We start from the raw sequence: 18754 nt of genomic DNA, 5'->3' as shown, positions 1-18754 counted from the left end.
GACCAAAGTATGTGTCAATGGGAAGGAAAATGCTTTATTCTGCCCGCTGAAGTGCAGACAATGAGCGATAAAAATATAAACATAAAACTACAAAATATCGAGGTTTCATGGATTTTAAGGTGTATCCAACGAATCTCCTGACTTATTTGTTTCCTTTTTCTTTCAAGGCGCAGGTAAGGAAATACACTTCTTTTGCTTTTGTTAAATCTTTCCCTTTCATACGCAGCCCTGTACCACTCTGATCTATGAACTTTTCCCGCACACTGAAATTGTAGGAGGAGGAGGAGAAGAAGGAGAAGGGGGAGGAAGAAAGGCGAACAGCACTCAATACTTTGTGAGATCTTTGGTGTCAACCATGTCACGCACGTCCAACGGGAGGGTTCGCAACGGACAAACGTCAGAAATGCCCAGCCCTGTGGACGGCCAAGTACCCCCGAGGGTCCAGCCGAACCGCCTGGCGACGGCCAACCCACTGTCAAAGCTGTTTTTCTGGTACGATTTATATCACCGCAGTATGCTTTTCCGTCTATTGGTGGCGTCTCTTTAATTATATATTTGTTTCCCCATACAGAATCAATGTATTCTTTAATAATACGTCATGTGTGTCATTCCCACCATTCTTTGACTATTGATTGTACTCATCAGTAAGTCTATTCATGTGGAAAAAAAGATTAAATTCTATCAAAAACAAACAAGAAACAAATGAACAGACAAATAATGAAACGATAAACCTGAAGAACAAATCATCCGACAAGTTGTATGAAATTGTCTGATAAATGCAACATTGCATGTTTGCTTTGCCTTAGAACACAATTACATAATCAATTTTAAGGACTGTTAATTATTTTTCTTAACGATATCAGGTCACTTGCATGAAAAAATGACACAAAGGGTTCAAAATACTGTTGGTAAACAAACTTTTTCTCTGCAAATTGTCACCATGTAATCATTCAGGCAAAGAGTTGAGTTTTACAAGATCTCTCAAGTTTACATGGAGTTATATTTTCTATGACAACGATAAAAATGATGATAGAATTACAATAATAATAATGATAATAATAATAAAAATGATGATGATAATAGTAATAATAATAATAATAATAACAATAATAACAATAAAAAATAATAATAACAATAAAAGTGGTGGCTACTTGTACAGCGCATATGTCCATCTTTCGATGCTAAAGGTGTTTGAAGAAAAATACATGTACAAAACATCCAGAAGAGAATAACAACAACAACAACAAGCAAGCGAGCACCAAAGAGTTGATTATCACAATTTTCCTGAACATGATACACAGTAATAACATGTTTGTAATCCTCAATGTGTAGGGACCAAATACTTCTCATTTCAGATTGAACTTTTCTGTTAATGAATGATGGCGTAATTGAATAGTTTTTACCATATAACTGAGAAAGCAATAAAAAAGCAAAAACAGTAATGAAGATGATAATGATGACATTAGGTTGTAATACGATAATATTTATTCTCATCATGATAATGAGAAGGAAATGAAGAAGACGTTGTAGATGAAGCGGGATGTCAGTGGTAGTAATAATGATCCTTATAATGACAACCATTTATTTATTTTTTTTTTCAGTTGGGCCAGTTCCATTTTCAGAACGGCTTCCCGGAATAAAACAGTAGTGACCAGTGACCTCTACGAATGCATGCCGGAAGATTCCTCAAATGTCCTGGGAGGAAGACTATCACGGTATACCAACCTTGCTCCTTGGTCAACCACAGTTGCACCTCAAATTCCCGCTTATTACTTTCATGACAAAACTCTAAAATTAAGTGGTTTTTTTTCTGCGTGTGTTTCGTTTCCGTTGTTTTTTAATGATGCATTTTATTCAGTGTTTTGCCTTGATCTTGACTAACTCAGTTAATTTTTTTTTGTAACGACGGACATAAACTTGTTACTGTCTGATTGTTTTCTGTTCTGAACATTCAATCGAAAAAAAAACCTCAATTATTTTTGTATGATTGTATAACGTCAATTGAATGCAATGAAAAAATGAAATCCTAAAGAAAAGGTGTGTGTGTACCTTGTTAAGCATTACATTTTAGCATGAAAGTTATTTAATGACCATGTGTTCTAGTAACCACTTTAATGAGCGACTGTGTAATGCGCACGCGTGTTTATAATCTGTTGTTAGACTGCATGCATAATTGAGGCTTCCCGCTTTACGAGATCAAGTAAACTCGTTCTCCATTTCTGCATTTCATTCCCATACACAGATATATATATATATATATATATATATATGTATATTCATGTTTGATTAGAACAAATCCTTATATTGTGATTTTATTTCAAGAAACTGGAAGAGAGAGGAGATGAAAAGTAAGCCCAGCCTGACCAGAGCCGTGATCAAGACGTTTGGACCAATATACTTCTTGTACGCAATTCTCTTCATTTTCGAGGTAAGATTAGATGATAAGAATAATCTATTTATGCCATGTCAACAATGATAAGAGGAAATTGTGATCCCGTGAGAGGTTGTGGGTGTGAAAAAATTTATTCATCATCAGATGTACAACATAGTAATGTTGAAAAAATGTATGTGATTTACAAATTACGTCAGTGTTTTCACTTTTTTTGTAACATACTTTAATGAAGGGATGAAAGGGAAAAAAGTCTGAAATAAGAAAACAAAAATCCTTGACATGATAGTGTGGTTTGTGTTATCTAGCCTTCTTGGCAAAGTGCCCCCTCTTCATTTTTACAAAAGTTCCAAAGATGGTGTCAAGGATTCTCGGATCATCTGCCATGTTTGCCATTCAAACTACTGTTGGGGCTAGTAGATACTTTTCATAGCGATGAAGAGATGATGAGGGAAATGTTACATTTGTGAGAAATTTGAACATATTTGAATAGCATCTCACTGTAGAATTTGTTTGTTACCTATAGAGACAAGACCCTTTACATTGTGTTGAAATGGAATGATCGTTTACCAGCCTTCCTGCATTTTTGTTTCCCCAAACTTATACATTCTTAAAGATTAGTTTATGCAGGGTTAATTTCTTTTCAATAATTTATTCTGTTGAGCAAAAATAGAATATTTGAGATAAAGTGTCTGCGCTCTTTACATGATTCGCTCTCATCGTCATTATTATTATTGTTTTTATTCTTATAATTATCATTGTCATTATTGTTGCTATTATTATTGTTATAATCATTATTAATATTATTAGTATTATTGTTATTATCATTATTATTATTATTATTATTATTATTATTATTATCACTCTTCTCCAGGGAGGAATCAGAGTCGGACAGCCATTGTTGCTGAAGAGAGTCACACAGTACTTTTCGTCAAACTGTACAGTAAGTGTTCAACTCAAAAGAAAGAAAGAAAGAAAGAAAGAAATTGTTTAATATTTGTACAACCTGAACAGTAATCTTAAAATTGACCATTTATCATTACGGCTGTATAGAGTGTATATCATTATGTTATATATTTAATTGTCTGTTTAAAACAAATTTTTGAATTCAAACAAAGAGCAATGATTTATGCTTATATCAAAGATTTGACCAATTTGACCAATTATGAGAAATAATTGAATTGAATTGGAATTGAATCGCATTTAATTGAATGTCTTTTGTCAAGCCCATGTTTGAAATTTTATGACTTCGTCACATCATCATACCTATTTGATGACTAACGAATTATACTCCTTCTTGTGAATAATGGCAGCAGAAATCATAATATGTTGTCTCCACAAATTAAAAGGCAAAGGGGGAACAGGTCTAACTGCTTAGAAACTATTTTGGGATGCATTTATTTTTATGTAAAATTATGTGACGAGAATAAACAAGTAAAAACCTAATGTATTGATGATGAGACATGCGACGTAGTGAATATGGGGAACGTATGCAGTCATCCCTTGATCAAACATTGCGTATTTTATTTCTCACTCGTAAAACTTTTGATAATCAAAACTTATGGGCACAAGAATTGCATTGCCCGACATGAACATGTCCATTTTGTTGTTGTTGTTGTTGTTATGAATGTCCTCTTCTGTTTTTTCAATGAAGCAGAACAGATCTTCTTGATTTTAGTAAGTAGTTTTGAAGAAAAAAAATCCCAGAATTTTACCATCTCTTCCATAATTTTTCAAGGGGCCCAGTCAATTCTTATGAAGTGAAACAGAAAAGTTCGTATCTTATTTCACTCCCATCGTTCCAGTGCCACAGGACTCATCACAGAGCTCCAGTGGAAAACGGCACCACTCACTTTTAGTCACTTTCTGCAATCTGAAATCTAGAGAAACCGTTTATCCACCTTTACATTTTCTTCACACGGGGAACTTTCGAAAACTTTGTGCATCGTATTACAAAGAGTCCTGCAGATCTAGTTCACAAGAAGCCTACACTTGACTTCAATCAAAGATTCTGTTAATGGTCACTCTCTTTCCTGTGGGGAATAAAAAAATCAGCCATGTCTGGCGGCTCTCAATGGGCCCTGGTTTGGATTAGCTGCTTGTAATCCCAGATATTGAATTGTTAGCCAGCAAAATCTATGTATGCTATGTGAAGTTATGCAATTTCATGTTAGGGTCCATCTCATGGTGTCATTGTGTGTGATGATAGGTAATGGCGAAGTAACAGGGAAACTGCCTAGATTTGTTATTTTTATCGTTCTTGTTGTTGACCCTAGAATTTCAACGCGTCACACCAGAATTCTTCTTGCCCCGAGCAGCAACGCGATGCGTACCTGTACGCCGGGGGTTTGGGGCTGTCTTCTTTCTTCCTCGCGCTGGTCCACGGGGTCAACTACTTCGGCATTCAGCGACTCGGCATGCAAGTGCGAGTCGCCCTGTGCACGCTCGTCTACAAGAAGGTTGGTTGTTGTCGAGGCCAAAGATTGCGAATGTCGTCAGCTAAGTCGATCGTCACCTTCCGGTCAGACAACTTCATTCATTAACCGAAAGTGAAATAAGGTCCGTTGTAGTTAGAAAGCAAAGTCATATACCGACATGTACTAAAAGTACTAATTTCTTTAAAGGCATGGAATATGGAATGAACAAACACTTTATATATATATATATATATATATATATATATATATATATATATGTATGTATATGCAACCCCCACACCCCTAATTGTCTCTAGGGGCCGACCAATGTTGTACAGAGGCGGATAAATTTTGGTCTGGTCTGTTAGCTTCTCTCTGTACTGGTCGGGGGTTAGCTTATCACATAGACACCAATCATCACCAAATTTCCAAAAGTCAGAAAGAGACTAATTATTGCTTCACAACAACAGTGAATATAAAATGCGGGAGAAGGATAGAATTTACGTTCAAAAAAATGTCAATGCTGCGAACAGCATATTTATTCACCGACCTGCCTTCTCGTAGGTCTGAAACATAGATACCTGATTACAAACACCAATTACTTTCAATTGAACACATCATTTTAATATCACTCTACTCTTCTACACCTGTGGAGACCTTTACTTCTTTAACACTTCTTAAGGGAAGGGGAGGGGTTTTGTTAGTAGGGATATAATGATGTTAATGGGTGTGGCCACTTATCTCGACGTCGGCATGGTCGCGGGATGAGGTTCTCGCCTGCATGTCGATCGAGCTCGTCCAAGGGCTGGGGCGTCTGTTAACCGGTCTGCTTTCACTGCTTCCTTAAACAGTTCGTCACCATTGCCGTCCACGTTAAGGCAACCTGACAGGACGCTTTAACATCTCTGATGACACGTACCAGTCGACTATTTGGAGTTCATTACACCCAGATTGGTGTAAACCAAAGTTCCGTCTTGTCGTGGTGTAAAGTTTCTCAACTTGTCGTTCACCGTTTAACTTATTGACTCTTGGGCAGTCCAACCATGATCCTCGTCTCATTCACAGCGTCGATAGAGTTTTGTTGATTAATATGGAGGGGAGCATGATGTACAAGGAAAGGGGATCTCTTGACTCTATCTCAGATGTGGTCTCCAACTATTCATGGCCCTTCTCTATCTGCCGGTCTCTCTAATCACGCAGCTCCTCTGTTGTGTCCCCTCTCTTCTATCAATTATCTAACTCTCCTCAAACATGGTCTTTTATAACAAATTCACTATTGGTATCCTTTCCCTAAAAGTATTTCATTGGCTAAATCTTATTTTGGGTTTCCCTAAAAGTATTTCATTGGCTAAATCTTATTTTGGGGTGTGATCTTCACTGGAAATTAATTTCTTATTGGTCAGATCTTCCATTAGCTCCTCCCATTCGTTTCTGTGGAACTCCGTTTTCTCTGATTCATCTCAATTTCTGATTAACTCGCCCACTGTCTTTTGGTTTCTGTATTTCCTTGTTCTCTGTAACTACTGGTCAAGACTTATTGTTTCTTGGATAATAAAATCATAAAACAAATAAATGTTAGTGTCCTTATGACGTCCAACGTCATCGTCACCGTTGTTCTGAGTTGTTGTCCCTGAATTTGTCTTTGGAATTCCTGTCTGACCTACTGCACTAAAGTACATCAAAATAAAGGAGAAGTTCTGCTGGAGAACGACCTTCTAGACCAGCGAGGGTCATTCATGTTTTAGGGATCAGAGGGCAAAAACACGTCATTCCCGTAATTTGGATTGGGGCTTTGGGGATGGAGAGTGCGGAGAACTGACCACTAGCTGGAGAAAGTAGCCAATGTCAAACTCATAAATTCCTAGGACAAATAACTTTTCTTGGGAGAGGAGAATTGACAAAAAAAAAAGGAAGTCTAGCTGGAAGCAAAATAAAGGGTTTCATAAACTCCAAGAAGGGGAAAAGACTGATTCATACTGACGTCACAGGGTGACTTGGAAAACAACTGTAATGCTTCTGTTTTCTTTAACTTTCTATCTTAGTCTATTCTATTCTTTATTATATGTGCTAGTAGCCATCTGGGCTACATCTACCCCACCTCCGAAAAATTTCGTCCTCGAAATTGGGTAGAACGTGTACGTGTCATAATTATTTACATACTATTTACAAGCAAGCATACCAATCACCTTGCCAACCTGACTTTGACCGATCTTAATACTCATCAAAGCTAAGGATACTCATACAATACTCCCAATGGTAAATGTCAAAATAACGTGTCACTACCATCGTTAAACATAAATAATGTAATCGCAATCATAACAAAATATTTAACTTTCAACAAATGATAAATCTGCACCTCTCAAATCTGAGACTTCGTAAACTTCGAAAACTAATGTAATAAACACGTAAAACATCAATGCGAATTTAAATGCAGGGCTTGCTTAATCTGCACTCCCGACATCAAGACAATCGTCGTCGACAGAATCAAAATGTAATAATAGCTCTTTCGCAAATTCTTAAACTTAATGTAATGCCATTGGAATCACACTAAACAATTCAAACATAATATATCACAATACTCGTCCTGGGGTAGCTCTTCCCCATAACAGAAACACATCATATACGAATGAATGATAACATCAAAGTGTCCATCATTACATGACAATAGTTCAAAAAAAAATGACATCTTCCTTGATTTGGAAAGGAGGTACAACGTCAAGTGCCTGCCTGAATTGGACCATAATCCGAACAGAAAATAATCTTCAAAAATGAACAAGCGCGTTTCAATATTTAACGCAACACAATATTATACTACCATCACTTCTGGGGTTTGTAGAGTATTTCTCCCTACAAATGCATTCCAAAGAAAGTTTCCAATTTCAAACAATGAATTGTTACACGTTGGATCAGCAGGCAAATCATTCTCCACGTTAGGGTAATTAGCACTCAGTGAATGAGAATATCCCAGCCTGTCTGGGGGCTTAGAGGTTCTACGAGATCGTCGAACTTGACTATCCTCTTCAGAAACTTCTTGGGGAACTGGAATAGGGTCCTGAACCTCAGGTTCAACATTAACTTCTTCAGCCTCAATATTTACCTCTACATCATCCCTCTCCTGAACATTGTTTGCTTCATTTTCGGGGATGACAGGTTCATTATCCTCAACATTTCTAGTCACATCATTTTCATTGTCTTCGCGATCTACCACAACATCATTGTTCCCTAGGGGCGTGGCCTCATCTACTACGATAGGGCGTGGCGTCGCCCACAGAGATACTTCTCCATTATCACTAACGTCTTCATCATTAATTCCTTCTACTTCTACCTGAGGCACATGTCTTTGGGGGCGTTCAGGTTGCTGCTTGGGTTTCGGCACACTGGGGGCGGGGTCCTCAACTTTGGGGAGGAAATTACAGGGAAGGAGAAGGTTGCGATGGAGTGTTCTGACTCTCCCTACTCCATTTTCAGGGCGGACTCTGTACACGGGGATCTCGGGGTTCGGTTGTGAGACTACTACATGGGGGTACTTTCCCCACTTGTCTCCAAGTTTATGTTTCCCAATGATACCCACGTTTCTTACCAAAACTCTGTCACCTGGCTCGACTGTGTTCTCACGTAGTCTAGTGTCATATTTCGCTTTGTTCCTAGCGCCTAGCTTACTAGTCCTCTCAGATACTAGCTTATACGCATAACCCATGCGTTTCCTTAGGTCCTCTACATATTTGCCAGCATCAGCTCTCCCTTCATCTCTGGGATCTAGCCCTAGGTAAACATCCACGGGTAGGCGGGGGTGGCGTCCATACATGAGGTAGTACGGTGAATACCCCGTAGCATCATTCCGGGTACAGTTATACGCATGGACGAGAGGGGCTAGATGCGACTTCCAGTCGGCTTTGTGATCATCTCCTAGGGTGCCTAGCATACCGAGAATGGTCCTGTTCATACGCTCACACATGCCATTCCCTTGGGGGTGGTATGGGGTAGTGCGGGATTTCTCAATACCAGCTAGCTTACACAGTTGTCTTATCACTTCCGATTCAAAGTTTCTGCCCTGATCGGAGTGAAGGCGGGAGGGGAAACCGTAGTGCACGAGAAAATGGTCAAACAACACCTTGGCAGTAGTGTGTGCGGTTTGATTTCGGGTCGGGACAGCTACTGTGTAGTGTGTGAAATGGTCAGTTATCACCAAAATATTGGAGTACCCTCCTTTGGATTCTTCCAAAGTGAGATAATCCATACACACTAGTTCTAGGGGCCGGGTAGTCCTAATGTTTACTAGTGGGGCAGTCACGTGGGACTCGGGGACTCCTTTTCTTCTCACACATCTCCCACACGTCTTCACATACTGAGTGACATCATTGGCCATGTGGGGCCAATAAAACCGCCCTCTCACCAAATCAGTGGTACGCTCTATCCCCAGGTGCCCTGTGTCGTCATGGAGACTCTTGAGCACTTCTCTCTTGTACTTTTCAGGGAGGACTAGTTGCCTTGTCTTCCCTCCTTCCATACACTCTTTCATTCTGTATAACACACCGTCATGTACCACTAACTTCTTCCACTCTCGCGACAGCACTCTCACTCTCTCACTCTCCGCATTCCGCTGGTCAGCAGACGGGGGAAGTCCCTTTTCTACGTAGTGGAGCACACGTTTGATTACATCATCATCCCGCTGCTCCTTTGCCCAGTCAGGGGGGTTCACCTGGAAGTTAGGATTCGGGAAGGGTGGGGACTGGAGTTCGGGGGGCACTACATTACCTGCATGAGCTACTACCTCAGCATACGGGTCCGTGTCAAGATTAACATGCATGGCATAATTACAAATAGCCTCGAATGAATCAGACTGAATGTGGCCACACTCGTTCACATCAACCTCACTTTCACCATTTCGTCCATCATGCAAACGGGAGAGTAGGTCAGCATCTGTGTTGGACTTTCCTGATCGATATTTAATGGAGATGTCATAATTCGCCAGCGCAGCTAACCACCTGTGTTGGGTTGCGTCTAGCTTGGCTGTCGAATTCACGTAGGTCAGAGGGTTGTTGTCGGTCAGTACTTGTACTTTGGTGCCGTACAAGTAGTCATGGAATTTGTCAGTCACGGCCCACTTCAGCGCTAGAAATTCGAGCTTATGCGCGGGGGCATGGCTCTCACTCTTGCTGAGGGACCTACTTGCATACGCTATGACTCTTTCTTTTCCGAAGTCATCTAGTTGGTACAGTGCCGCGCCAAGACCTGAAGTGCTGGCATCTGTGTGGAGGATGAATGGTTTCTCAAAATCGGCGTAGGCCAGAACAGGGGGACTCATCAACTTTTCTTTGATTGTTTGAAATGCCGATTCACATTCGGAGGTCCATTTGAAGGGAGGGGGCTTGTGTTGGGGGGTCTTACCTTTTCTCTTACGGGGGCCACCGAGGAGCTCATTTAGGGGCTTCGCAATTTGTGAGAAATTACGGATGAATTTCCGGTAATAACTCGCAAATCCGAGGAACGATCGCACATCGCGCGTGCGCGCTGGTCTGGGCCACGTCCTGACAGTTTCGATCTTGTCTGGGTCAGTCTCGATACCGTCTTCCGATACCACATGTCCTAGGTACTTAATTCTACTCTGGAGGAGTTTACACTTGCTGGGTTTAAGTTTGAATCCATGCATGGTCAGTCGGTCAAGTACTTGTCGTAGTCTGTCCTTGTGTTCTTCAATTGTCTTGGAAAAGATAATTATGTCATCTAAGTAAACGACACATATCTTGTGATTCAGGTCGCCAAGACAACGCTCCATCGCTCGTTGGAACGTACCAGGGGCATTGCACAATCCAAAGGGGAGACGGTTGCACTCCCATAGTCCTAGGGGAGGGGGCAAGACGAAGGCAGTTTTATGCTTGTCTTTCTCTGTGACTCCTATTTGCCAGTAGCCAGAGCGCAGATCCAGGGAGCTAAACCACTTCGCACCATTGAGAGCCTGCAAAGTCTCGTCAATGCGGGGGAGGGCATAGGAGTCACGAATTGTCTTAGAATTAAGCTTACGAAAATCTACACAAAATCTTAGAGAACCATCTTTCTTTCGCACTAAGACTATGGGGCTGGCATATGGGGAAAAGGATTCTCTGATCACTCCTGAATGCTTCATCGTGTCTAAATGGGCCCTAACTTCGTCATACAGGGAAGGCGGTATCGGGCGGTATCGTTCACGGAAGGGTCGGTCATCAGTCAGTTCAATGTTATGTTCGACTATGGTACTATGTCCTAGGTCGAACTCATCCGTACTGAATGCAGAGGGGTATTCTCTCAAAACATGTCTCACATCATCAATCTCATCACTTGAGGCTGGGGACTGGGAAAAATCTAGGGAGTCAAGCACCTCACTCGCACTGGGAGGGGATTTCCCGTTCCCATGGTTACTGCCACTGGAAGTCTGGCTATTGCACATTACGGGACCTTGGACGGAGCACAAATATGCATCCCCCACAGCTGTCTTCCTAGGGATCCAAACTGGGTATGGGGCATGATTCTTAAGTGCTATTGCTACATTACGTCCCTCTCTCTTACCTACTGTCACCACGGCAGACTCAACTAGTATCTCCCTAGCAAGTTGTCGCTTAGATGTAGTTTCTACAAGCACATTGCACTCAAAATGAATGGGGGCAGACACCAATTCACACTGTACAACAATCATCTCATTTGCAGGCACACACACAGCTTTGCCACTACACAGTCTTAACGTGCCTACTTTCCCACTCCGGTCAGGCGTGACATGTACGCTATGTGATAGACTACGATATGCAGCCTGCCAGGTTGGGTTCACACTGCCACTGTTTACGCTCCTACCTTGAGTTGCTCTACCTTCTTCCATACAAGCTAGGATTACATTAGTGCCAACGGTTAGGGGTACGCGTTTGTTGTAAGGAGTATCTCTTACAATCAAAATAGGGGCAGTCATTCTAGCATCACCAGGTAGAGAGCCGGGGAGTTCAACGTCAACTTCAATGTATCCTGCGTAAGGGACTGGCTGACCATTTGCAGCCTCAATTCTCAAATTCTCATCCAAATCCTGTAACTTGATATGTCGAAGGCGTGATCTGTAGTACGACAAGGGGAGGGTGGTCACTTGGGAGCCAGTATCAATCAAACATCTACATGGTCTACCGTTAACAACTGCATTAGTCTCCATTGGATTTCCGACAAGCTTAGGCATTTTATGGGCATTTGTTCTGGGCCCTTGCGGCTTCTGACCCTGACTTTGACCTACTGTCCGCCCCGCGACAGAGGTCCTATTCCGTTTAAATACGGATCTACTGGCTGGGACATGAGTGGGGAAATGTGTTGGGACTGAGATGAGGGAAAGGGAGCCGGGGCATTGACTGGGCCATGGGGGTACCTGGGGAAGGAATGGGCATGTGACTGCACTGGATTGATAGGGGGACGAGTGGGGCAATTTCGTTTATAATGTCCTACATTTCCACAGCTATAGCACCTATTCTGCCAGGAAATTTGAGGGGGACTTGTGGGGACATGGGTGGGGCAGTTACGTTTCAAGTGCCCCGCTTTGCCGCATGTGTGGCACCTATTGTGCCATGGGTTTTGGGGGGGGGCGCGTGGGGGTTACCTGTGTTAATTGGAGTTTGGGTCGTGAACTGGGCCTGTGGTTGGGGTATCTTACGAGCTCCCTTTTCCAAACTGGCTACCTTTTCAGTCAGCTCCCCAATTTTCGTTAACAGTTCAGACTCTTTGTTGGACACATTTGTGGCAGAGAATGAGCTAGCTACCCGGGTGTTCTGAGTGGGGCGGGATTTTGTTACAGGACTCGGGGCTGTGGCATGAAAACTAGCAAAATCTATGGCCTCTTGTTCAGCCGCACGCGCCGCTCTAATCAACTCATCGAATGCATTCACGACTTCGAACTTGTGCTGGATTGCCTGCTTCACCTTTTGGTTCGACAGTCCCCTCCAGAACACAACTTTCAGGGTTTGATCTCGTGCCTGCGCGGGAATTCCCCCTCTCTTTTCTGCCTTATCAAATGAGAGTTGCAAGCGGGCACAAAAGCTTGCAATGCTCTCATCTTCCCTTTGTTTCGAATCATACAACTTCTGCAGGAGGACAGCACCGGACTCGACTGTCCCGTAGAGCCCCTCTAGTTTTGCTGTGATTTCATCCACTGAGGCATCTGGCCCCATGTGGAGGACAATCTGGCCTGCTTCCCCACGCAGTGACTTTCTAACAATCAACCCCAGGGACATATTATCATGGTCTTTCTGGAGGCACTCAACCTCATACCTCCACATCTCAAATGTGACGTCAGATCCTCCCTTTTTTGTATCTCCCGAAAAATTTGGTAGCCGTGCACTGTTTTGGAGAATTACGGGGGCAGTGCTAGGACTAGGGGACGGGGCATTTTGGGGGGTTGGTGGGGATGTTGCTCTTAAGAAAAGAGCGGAACGGGGTATCTCACATACTTCTATTTTTCTTCCTTTGAATTCTTTGCCGTTTTGGGCGAGTGCCTGGGTTGCATCCTGTGCAGTTTTAAAGCTGCAGTATGCAGACCCAGTCATCTCACCCGTCAACGAATCTTTCCCAAAGGAAATCTCAACTACGTCCATTTTAAAGAAATCATTCAAATCTTTATCACTGCATTTCTCCGGGAGATTCTTAACGTACACAGTACAGTCACCCTTCATGTTTGCCATATTGCCACAATGAATAAAAACTAAATCAAAATATCTGGATAAAACAACAATGATTTAAGAACTTAACATACACTGTACCAATTCAGAGGTGCACTCTACGTATATTTCTTACACTTAAAACAAAGTACTAAAGAGCATCGTGCTGATAAACGGGAAAGAAGGTCGGTGAGTTCCGTGCAACCCCCACACCCCTAATTGTCTCTAGGGGCCGACCAATGTTGTACAGAGGCGGATAAATTTTGGTCTGGTCTGTTAGCTTCTCTCTGTACTGGTCGGGGGTTAGCTTATCACATAGACACCAATCATCACCAAATTTCCAAAAGTCAGAAAGAGACTAATTATTGCTTCACAACAACAGTGAATATAAAATGCGGGAGAAGGATAGAATTTACGTTCAAAAAAATGTCAATGCTGCGAACAGCATATTTATTCACCGACCTGCCTTCTCGTAGGTCTGAAACATAGATACCTGATTACAAACACCAATTACTTTCAATTGAACACATCATTTTAATATCACTCTACTCTTCTACACCTGTGGAGACCTTTACTTCTTTAACACTTCTTAAGGGAAGGGGAGGGGTTTTGTTAGTAGGGATATAATGATGTTAATGGGTGTGGCCACTTATCTCGACGTCGGCATGGTCGCGGGATGAGGTTCTCGCCTGCATGTCGATCGAGCTCGTCCAAGGGCTGGGGCGTCTGTTAACCGGTCTGCTTTCACTGCTTCCTTAAACAGTTCGTCACCATTGCCGTCCACGTTAAGGCAACCTGACAGGACGCTTTAACATCTCTGATGACACGTACCAGTCGACTATTTGGAGTTCATTACACCCAGATTGGTGTAAACCAAAGTTCCGTCTTGTCGTGGTGTAAAGTTTCTCAACTTGTCGTTCACCGTTTAACTTATTGACTCTTGGGCAGTCCAACCATGATCCTCGTCTCATTCACAGCGTCGATAGAGTTTTGTTGATTAATATGGAGGGGAGCATGATGTACAAGGAAAGGGGATCTCTTGACTCTATCTCAGATGTGGTCTCCAACTATTCATGGCCCTTCTCTATCTGCCGGTCTCTCTAATCACGCAGCTCCTCTGTTGTGTCCCCTCTCTTCTATCAATTATCTAACTCTCCTCAAACATGGTCTTTTATAACAAATTCACTATTGGTATCCTTTCCCTAAAAGTATTTCATTGGCTAAATCTTATTTTGGGTTTCCCTAAAAGTATTTCATTGGCTAAATCTTATTTTGGGGTGTGATCTTCACTGGAAATTAATTTCTTATTGGTCAGATCTTCCATTAGCTCCTCCCATTCGTTTCTGTGGAACTCCGTTTTCTCTGATTCATCTCAATTTCTGATTAACTCGCCCACTGTCTTTTGGTTTCTGTATTTCCTTGTTCTCTGTAACTACTGGTCAAGACTTATTGTTTCTTGGATAATAAAATCATAAAACAAATAAATGTTAGTGTCCTTATGACGTCCAACGTCATCGTCACCGTTGTTCTGAGTTGTTGTCCCTGAATTTGTCTTTGGAATTCCTGTCTGACCTACTGCACTAAAGTACATCAAAATAAAGGAGAAGTTCTGCTGGAGAACGACCTTCTAGACCAGCGAGGGTCATTCATGTTTTAGGGATCAGAGGGCAAAAACACGTCATTCCCGTAATTTGGATTGGGGCTTTGGGGATGGAGAGTGCGGAGAACTGACCACTAGCTGGAGAAAGTAGCCAATGTCAAACTCATAAATTCCTAGGACCAATAACTTTTCTTGGGAGAGGAGAATTGACAAAAAAAAAGGAAGTCTAGCTGGAAGCAAAATAAAGGGTTTCATAAACTCCAAGAAGGGGAAAAGACTGATTCATACTGACGTCACAGGGTGACTTGGAAAACAACTGTAATGCTTCTGTTTTCTTTAACTTTCTATCTTAGTCTATTCTATTCTTTATTATATGTGCTAGTAGCCATCTGGGCTACATATATATATACATACATACATATATATGAAGTGACTGAAAACTGTCCGGTGAACATGGGTAAATGTAATTTAGACTAACAGGAATATAGGCCTGTCCATGATATTTATCATTACTTATTAGTGTGCATCAAAATACCCCAACACACTGATTTTACGCGTTGAATTCTGCCACCAGACATTAAGGTTGAGTAATTCAGCCCTTCGGCAAACTACAGCTGGACAAGTGAACAATCTCATGACCAATGACGTGAACAGATTTGATCAGGTAAAGGATTTTGTTTTTCATGGATTTGTTTAATTTTGTAATATTTTGTTTTGTGTTGTTTAATTTGTTGTTTTCCATTTAGTTGTGCTTTTCATGAGATTCTCTTGTTTTGCCGTGTTCTAGTTATATGTTTTGTCTGATCTTTTTTTTTTCGGTCTCATTTATAGTTATTGGAATTGTATGCAATAATCAATGTGTACACCAGTACTTATTTCCTTTTTCCTGGTCTCACAATTCGATGTAAATCACGGATTCCGTTCAAATGCTGCGTCATTTTTTTAACACAACAGCAAATGGAAAGGCGAAAAGATAAAAGTTTACTGTCAATAAAATTTATGGGCAATATGATTCAAACATTAGATCTTTTCTTAGCAGTGCAAATTGATCAATTCTCATAAAAGTGCGACTAACCAACGAAAAGGAATGTTTGTAAAATTTTAATGCTGGTAAAACGTGCGGTCCTTCAGGACATCATAATAGTAAAATGTACATAATTATCTGTTGAACTGCCTCAATGCTGAAAGAAACCAAAGCCTGAAAAAAAAATGTGGATTAAGTGAAAGCAGCAATATTACCCAAACGCATCATCAGTGAGTGAAACAATATGAAGCAAATGTCAAGAAAATTCAACATATTTTCATTTTTCTAGCATAACGAAAGGGCACTTCACTTACCTCTTTCAGAAAAGCAGCCGGGGAAATAGTGTTACCCTTAACATGTCAGGATCAACAAGTCAGTGGAATGTGTACTTTACATGAAAAACGAACTTTCGTGGAATTCTCCTTATAATTTCCTTTGCATTGTTGTCCAAAATGCCATCACGAAGGTTTGACTGAAGCGTTCTGTTAAAGAGATGGTACAGCATTGGTGGAGATGAGAATTGGGCTTTTAACTTTGTGCAAGATACCAAGGAACACTTATGAAATAGTACAGAGCATACCATTTTAAGAGGAATTCAAAGTTTATTTGATGAAAATCGGGTTTGGAATGACTGAAATATCCACAAAAAAAGTAAAACAAAGCAATCGTAATAAAAGGTGGGTCCCACACTTATTAGAATCGCTCTGTTTTGGATATCTCAGCTATTTCAAAACCAATTTTCATCGAATAAACGTTGAATTCCTCATGGAATTACATGCTCTTTCATAGTTCCTAAGAGGTTTCTCATTATCTCACCAAAAAATGTTAGAAACCTGAAAGTAGGTCTCAACCAAAACAATACGATCCCTTTGATATATCTGATTTTACAGCTCTTTGTGTTCCTCCATAACGTATGGCTGGGCCCCGTTCTTGCGGCCGTGGTGCTCGTGCTACTCTGGTTGGAGATCGGTATCGCTAGCCTTCCGGGTTATGGTGTCATGTTGTTCCTCATCGTTGTTAACCCTGTGCTTGGCAAACTCTTCACCACTTTCCGGTATATTTTCTTCTTCTTCTTCTTCTTGTTTTATAAATAAATAAATGAATATATAAATATATATATATATATGTATATATATATATGAATATATATATATGAATATATATATGTATTTATATATTCATTCATGATATCAATAGTATTGAAAAACTGTTTGTTCTGTTGTATATACTTTGTGAAAAGTGCATATAGAAAATAAAATAAAATAAGATAACGTTCACGGCATAATCAGACTGTTTCTGCAATCGTTATATAGTTTCTTTCAGTTACGGAATTACACTTTTTTGTGAAATGTTGAGAATTGACTTAATAATATTAAAACCGTACTATTTTCAATTAACCCCGCCCCTCCAATCCCCTCCTCCCTCCATTTCCTAATCAAGGCGAAAGACAGCGTTCTTCACTGACCGGAGGGTGGCAGCTATGACTGAGGTCATCACTTCCATGAGGGTCATCAAGATGTACGCCTGGGAGAAGCCGTTCGGCGAACTCATCAAGAAGATCAGAATGTGAGCCAATTTTACATCACCAATCTGGTGTAAGGTTTTATAACTACATTATGAGATGATAATCCTGGGAGGGTTTAACTGTACAATGAATCCTTGATCACAATATTCTGAGGAAAATACAAGATGCACGCTTGGTAGAAGCCGTTCGGCGAACTCATCAAGAAGATCAGAATGTGAGCCAATTTTACATCACCAATCTGGTGTAAGGTTTTATTATTACGTTATGAGATGATAATCCTGGGAGGGTTTAACTGTACAGTGAATCCTTGATCAATTCTCAGGAAAAACAAGATGTTTGCAGGAGATAGCCGTTCGGCGAACTCATCAAGAAAATCAGAATGTGAGCCTATGTGTCTATAACATCTCCAATCTGTTGTAGGCACCTATGTGCAATGCTTTATTTATTGTATCATCAGATGATACCAATCCGTTGTAGGCACCTATGTACAACGCTTTATTTATTGCATTATGACATGATAATCGTAGGAGGGTTTAGCTGTATATTGAATCCTGGATCAATTCAAAGGGAAAACGTGACCGATGCATGGGTTTTCATCAAAGAAAATAAATGTGGCTCCATTCAGAACATTATGTTTAGACAAGTTACATACAAACAACATTTTCCTATTGACCCTATGCAGAATAGCATTTCGAGTATGTTGCTTACAAATATTTTGCAGAATTTCCCTTTTCTTTTTTATTCGAGAGAGGTTCTACAAAAGGACCTATACCAAACATATGCATAGTAACTTTCCATCAATTTTCCGGGTAATATACAATTTACACTCCAGAAAAATGATTATCTTTTTGTTTTTTTTCCCGATAAATCTACACGGTATGAAATGAATACCTTTGTGTGACTGAAGTAAATACAAAATGACTCAAACAGCGAGTAATCTTTTTTCCCCTACATCTTAATTTACGCAAAATAGTTGTAGTTTAGAAACAGTCGTGATGAAAACGACACAAGCTTTCACACCGTTTGCCTGTTCGGCATACACTCAAGTTTATAATAAAAAGTTTGAATTCAGAATAAATGTGTGCATGCACGCGCACAAATTGCTTAGATTATGTCTTCTCCAATCTTCACAAGAAGCTGTTCAA

At 40.8% G+C, this 18754-nt stretch overlaps 1 pseudogene; it reads left to right on the top strand.

The window, feature by feature from the left end:
* LOC139717375 (ATP-binding cassette sub-family C member 4-like) overlaps nucleotides 1–18754 on the top strand; it is a 58461-nt pseudogene that overhangs the window by 10672 nt on the left and 29035 nt on the right.

This window comes from Diadema antillarum, unplaced genomic scaffold (genome assembly GCF_040938485.1).
Source record: "Diadema antillarum isolate AM-2024a unplaced genomic scaffold, OU_Dant_1.0 scf00000074, whole genome shotgun sequence".
In the NCBI taxonomy this organism is placed as follows: Eukaryota; Metazoa; Echinodermata; class Echinoidea; order Diadematoida; family Diadematidae; genus Diadema; species Diadema antillarum.
The sequence above is the reverse complement of the archived record's forward strand: the minus strand, read 5'-3'. Positions and strand labels throughout refer to the sequence as shown.